Source organism: Eriocheir sinensis, chromosome 25 (assembly GCF_024679095.1).
Source record: "Eriocheir sinensis breed Jianghai 21 chromosome 25, ASM2467909v1, whole genome shotgun sequence".
NCBI lineage: Eukaryota > Metazoa > Arthropoda > Malacostraca > Decapoda > Varunidae > Eriocheir > Eriocheir sinensis.
Genome location: NC_066533.1, coordinates 5,847,893 through 5,853,892, shown reverse-complemented (window position 1 = coordinate 5,853,892; position 6,000 = coordinate 5,847,893).

Sequence of the window (6,000 nt, the reverse complement as noted above, 5' to 3'; positions counted from 1 at the left end):
CCTCCATGTCGTGTTAATACTTCTGTTTCCATATTAATGTCTTTGATTAGTCCTTGACATGTGTTTTCTGTATGCGCATATCATTCTTTGTTTTCGTCAGCTTGCTTGTAATTTCGTCGTGAACATTTCATCGTCACCTTTATTGCTAAGTTTTCTGTAATACCATATCATCACAAAGTTTCCTCAAGGTTTTCTCAGCTTGCTCTTATCTCTTTCCTGTGCTTCTTTCCCTCAGTCTCCTTGCTAATCTTTCTTGTTTTTTTCTATTCTTTATTGCATATTTAGTTCGCCACCTGACAACTCGACACAATCTTCCAGACATCTATCCAGAACTCTTCGATAACGCACAGCTGTCCGCTTCAACAAGAAACTTCATATATCATCGATTTCTAAATTAGTTCCCCCACACACACTTTTTCCCCCTCACAGATGCAAAGTTTGTAGAAGGGCCTTTTACGCTCCTGAATAGAGTATGCCTCCCACGTGTGCACGTGTGTTGGCGGGGGGGTCACCCACACATTTCTTTAGGACACAGTTGAGTCAAAGGCTTTTCGCCTCATCGCCTCACTTCCCCTCACTGACTTTTACTTCTTGAATTCTGTCGCATTGTTGCTTCCATTTCTTTCTTGATATTTTCACGCTGACTGCTCTTCTGAACTTGCTAACTGCATGCCTCCCCCCCGCCCCCCGCCCCCCGCGGCCTCCCTGCAAATGACTTTCTACTCCAGCCCATCCCTAGCTGTCTAAATCACTTATGTAAAAATTAACCAGCATCTTTATTTTTTCATCATCGCTGATAAAGTAGAAAAGACTTCCTTTATCTGTATTTCCATCTTCCTACAACTTGAACACCTCCATGGCGGGAGTATCAAGACGCCTCACCAACCGAGTCGGACACTCCGTTTGACATGTTCTTACTTTTTTTTCTTTGCGGAAGCAGTCCCTCGGCTCCTGTCAGTCACACGGGCACCACTAAACCAGTCAATATAAACCGCCATCCCTGCGTCCTTACCCGATATCGTTCACTGAGGACCCCAACCAGTCCCCATAAGCCGGTCATTTAGTCAGTCATCATAAGCCCCTATTCTTCTATCCATACCAAAGCTAAGTCACTGAGGATTCATAGCCGGTCACCTAGGTCAGTCACCAAGGCCCCTATGAGTCAGCTGTCAGTCCCGCCAGTCAGCCAGTCAGTCCGCCCAATCTTGTGACCTGGCTATGTACTCACCCAAACCGTCATAAGAGAACCAGTTTCCTCTCTCTCTCTCTCTCTCTCTCTCTCTCTCTCTCTCTCTCTCTCTCTCTCTCTCTCTCTCTCTCTCTTTATGGCTATCTCCGTCATCATCTCTTCTTTTTTCTGCGTCACTTTCTCTCCCGTGACGCGTCTGAATCAAGTTTTTTGTTTTGTTTTGTTTGTGTATTTTTGTTTTCACAGCCTCCGTGTGTGTGTGTGTGTGTGTGTGTGTGTGTGTGTGTGTGTGTGTGTGTGTGTGTGTGTGTGTGTGTGTGTGTGTGTGTGTGTGTGTGTGTGTGTGTGCGTGTAAGATTTCCTTCCTTTGTGTTCCAATTTTACTTCTATGTTTCTTTTGTTTCGAATGTTACTCTCTCTCTCTCTCTCTCTCTCTCTCTCTCTCTCTCTCTCTCTCTCTCTCTCTCTCTCTCTCTCTCTCTCTCTCTCTCTCTCTCTCTCTCTCTCTCTCTCTCTTATCTATCTATCTATCTATCTATCTCTCTATCTTCCGTCTTCTTTATAAGCTAGAGATAAAAAGATTCGTGTTTACTTATCTCTAAACCTCTATATTATTATCCCTCCTCTTCTCTCCTCCCTCCCCTCCCCCTCTTTCCCTCCGTCTCTCCTCCTCCCCCCTCTCTTTCTCTCTCCGCTACAGCTGCGAGCAATAAATACATGTAACAGCCAGGATTATGCCGGGACGGGGAGGGAAAGAGGAGAGAAAGAGAGAGAAAAAAGCGAGATAAGACATCCCGCTGGGTGGCCGCCGCGCGTGTGACGTCAGAGGGATTCGCTGACGTCATTGGCTGCAGGTGTTCCCCGGCGCCCGCGTTGGCCAATCACAGTGCGTCCTCACCCGCCACTGATAACTTGAGGATTTGCATGCGACTTGAGATCTTGAGGGCCGTATTCTTGTGCCTGATATTCTTAAACGTCTTAATAATCGCTACGAACAATTGTGTGGCTGATTTGTGCTTCTTGGCCTGTTTTTCAGTGGACGAATAAGGAAAGTTTTATATGGGAGAAGGATAACACACTCGTCTACGTGCCTCTCTGGTGGACGCTTCATCAAGGTATACATCAGATGAAATGTCAATATTTTCCCTTCTGGCATGAACGCTTTGAGGTAAGGATCGTGGTTAAAAGATTTTGTTGATTTATTATATGTCGACTTTGTGAAAACCCAGCACTCTCGAACTAACTCCATCCCATAAATTGGAACCAAAAGCCAACCTAGCCGAACGTCTTAATAAATACTAACACGACGTTTTAAAAATTTGGTGCTTGATGCAACAAGTGTTTCCAGAGGCCACAAGGAGATCAGTTGAGTTCTCGTGAATGTTTTTTCGCGTTCATGGTACAGAAGCCTTGTCAGACCATCACGAGGCTCATAAAACTAACCATAGAAGGACCCGCAACCTCTACGAAAGCCTTATCTAGTGTGGGTGGGTGAGCCGTGAATATGCGAGCGACTGAAGGGAAGCTTATGTAACTGACGACGCGGCTGTGTGCGTTTCGAAATCCCTCCCCGGCAGACAATGAAAAGAATGCGAGATTATAATAACTGTTCGCTTTATGTAAGTGATGACGTCGGCCCTTGCTTTCGAAATCGTAGATGTGCAGATAAAGAAATGGATGCGCCTTTTGGAATAATGTTCGTGTGTATTGTGACTGGTGACTGGTGACTCGATCCTCCTTGTTAAATTAAATGCAGGTAATTCGCACACAGGAACAAATGATTAATGTGTCTGAGAGTGTTGTTGATATTACTTAATGTGCTTTTATTATATTGTTGATGTTGTATTATTGATGACAGCGGGTTTTTTTTTTATATTGCGCATACAGTGAAATGACTAAATGGACTTTTGGAACGATGGTTGGGTTTAGCCTGGTAGGTGGCGCCTCCTCGCGGTTATACTCAGACAGTGAAATAAATGATCACTTTTAGAGTAACTGCAAGGGTAAGACTGGTGCCGCCTCCTCGTGGACACCTTCAAAGTCAGACGCAAATAGAGAAAATATTTTTTGTACATTAAAGAACCCAGCTCAAGGAAAAAAAGGAAGAAAATGAAAAAAAAGGTTAAAAAAAAGCGGCAAACAGAGGAGTCAATATGCTTTTAGAAATCATGTTGAGGCTTTTTAGTTGCTGATTCTCTGTTATGCCTTTTTTTGTTTAGAAGATTCACTCAAACGGCGTCAACAATTTGTGTCGTAATGAAAACAACCGACACGTAGGGAGTGATGGATCAATTTCGCTCTTATCTTCTTATCATATCCACTCCCTCTTCATTCCTTTCCTCCTTCTCTATTTTCTTCTTCCCTCTCTCTCTTCCTTTCTTTTCTTTATTATTTCCCTTTCCTCTCCCTCTCCCTCCTTTCCTCTCCTCCCCTCCCCTCCCCTCCCCTCTCCCATTATACTTGCTCCACTCTCTTCCCTCCCTTCTCTCTCCTCTCCCTCTCTTGCTCTCTGTGATGGAGGCAGATTTTTATTACAGTAGAGGAAGCAACTCAACGGAAAAAAAAGATGGTCGCTGCTCCTGTAAAAAATATAGAACGATAGGCCCAAAGGAGAGGCTCAGTTACGGATTAGTGCAGGGCCGAGGATTAGCGGAAGGATTGTGGAGGGACACGTAGTGGATGGGGCGGCAGGTGGATGAGACGTGACCTCCCCTCCCTGGCTCCTGTCCTTCCCCTTCCTTCCCCCATTTATTCCATACCCCCTTCCCCGCCTCCCTTCCCTCATCCTTTCCCCTAGCTCCTTCCTCCCTTCCTCCCCTCATTCCTTCCTCTCTTCCCCGCCTCCCTTCCCTCATTCCTTCCCTTTCCCTGTTTCCCCTTATTCCTTCCCTTTTCTTCCTCCCTTCTTTAATTCCTTCCCCTCTTCCCTGCCTCCCTTCCCTTATTCCTACCCTCCCTTCCTTCTCTCATTCCTTCTTCACCTCCCTCCCTCCCCCTCCCTCATTCCTTCCCCTCTTTTCTCCCTTCCTTCCTTCATTCCTTCCTCTCTTCCCCGCCTCCCTTCTCTCATCCATTCCCCTCTTCCCTCCCTCCCTCATTCCTTCTCCTCTTCCCTTTCCCTCATTCCTTCCCCTCCTTCCTCCCTTCCTCCCCTCATTCCTTCCTTTCCTCCCTGCCTCCCTTCTCTCATCCTTTCCCCTCCTTCCTCCCTTCCTTCCCTCATTCCTTCCCCTCCTCCCTGCCTCCCTTCTCTTATCCCTTCTCTACCTCCCTGTCTCCCTTCTCTCATTCCTTCCCCTTCCTACCTACCTCCCTTCACCCCTCCCCATCCCAGACTCCTTCCCTTCATTCCTTTCCCTCCTCCCTCCTTTCCTTTCCTTCCTTGTGATCCTTTACCCTCCCTCCTTCCCCTTCCTGCCTTCCCCTTTTCCTTCCTCTCCTCCCTACCTCCCTTCCCTCCCTCCTTCCCTCTCTTCCTCTCCTCCCCTCCCCATGATCCTTGTCTCCTTTTTCTCTTCCTTTCATTGTTCTCTCCCTCCTTCACTTTCTTCTTTTTCCTTTCCCTCTCTTTCTTCCTCTCCATCCCTTCCCTTTCTCCCTCTCCTTTCCTTTGCTTTCTTCCTCTTTTCCCTCCTCACGATCCCTGTTCCCTTTCTCTCCCTATCCCTGTCTTCTGCCTCCCTCTCTTTCTTCCTCTCTTTCCCTTCCCTTTCTTTCTCCCTTCCACTCCCCATAGTTCCCATTTCCCTTTCATTTTTTCTCTCTCTCCCTCTCTTTCTTCCTCTCTTTCCCTTCCCATTTTCCATTTCGCTCTTTTCTTCTCATCATACTCCCTGTTCATTCCTTCCTCCTTCTCTATTTTCTTCTTCCCTCTCTCTCTTCCTTTCTTTTCTTTATTATTTCCCTTTCCTCTCCCTCTCCCTCTCCCTCCTTTCCTCCCCTCCCCTCCCCTCCCCTCTCCCATTATACTAGCTCCACTTTCTTCCCTCGTGTCTCTCTCCTCTCCCTCTCTCGCTCCCTTTTCCTCTCCTCTTTCGTCATTCCTGTTCTCTCCCTTTCTCCATCTCCCCTTCATCCCTTTCTTCCCTCTTATTCACATTATCCCTGTTCTTTCTTTCCCTTCCTTTCCTCTCTTTCTCTCCCATTTCCTTATCTCTCTCTTCCTTTTCCCCTCTTTCTTTCCCTCCCTTCTTTCTCTCCCATTCCCTCCTCTCTTTCTCTCCCATTTCCCCTCTTTCTCTCCCATTCCCTTTTCTTTCTCTCCATTCCCTTCCCTTTTTCTCTCCCATCCCCTCCCCTCATTCTCTCCCATTTCCCTCCCCTCATTCTCTCCCATTCCCTTTTCTTTCTCTCCATTCCCTTCCCTTACTCTCTCCCATTCCCTTCTCTTTCTCTCCTATCCATTACCCTCTTCTCCCCATTTCTTCCTTACAAGCAAATGCCTCCTTTTTTTCTTTCCTACTCCTCCCCTCTCCCTCTTTCCCTCTCCGTCTCCTTTTTCCCCCCCCTCTTCCTTCTGGTTTCCCACTCCCCTTTTCCCCTTCTTTCCGTCTCTGTCCCCTTTTTCCCTTTCCTCCTTTACCCCTCCTTCCCCCTCCCAGTTGCCCCGTTAAAGGAGGGAGGAGTGGGCGCTTTTTTGGGGCGCCGAGAACATCCTGGTGTGCCGGGTCATATGTCTCGCCCCGCCCCGCCCCGCCACGCCCCCTGGGATTACTACTACTACTACTACTTTTTCTGCTGCTACTGTTACCATTAGTGATGCTCCTGCTGCGGTAACTACTATTTGCATTTTTCTGTTATTACTACTACTA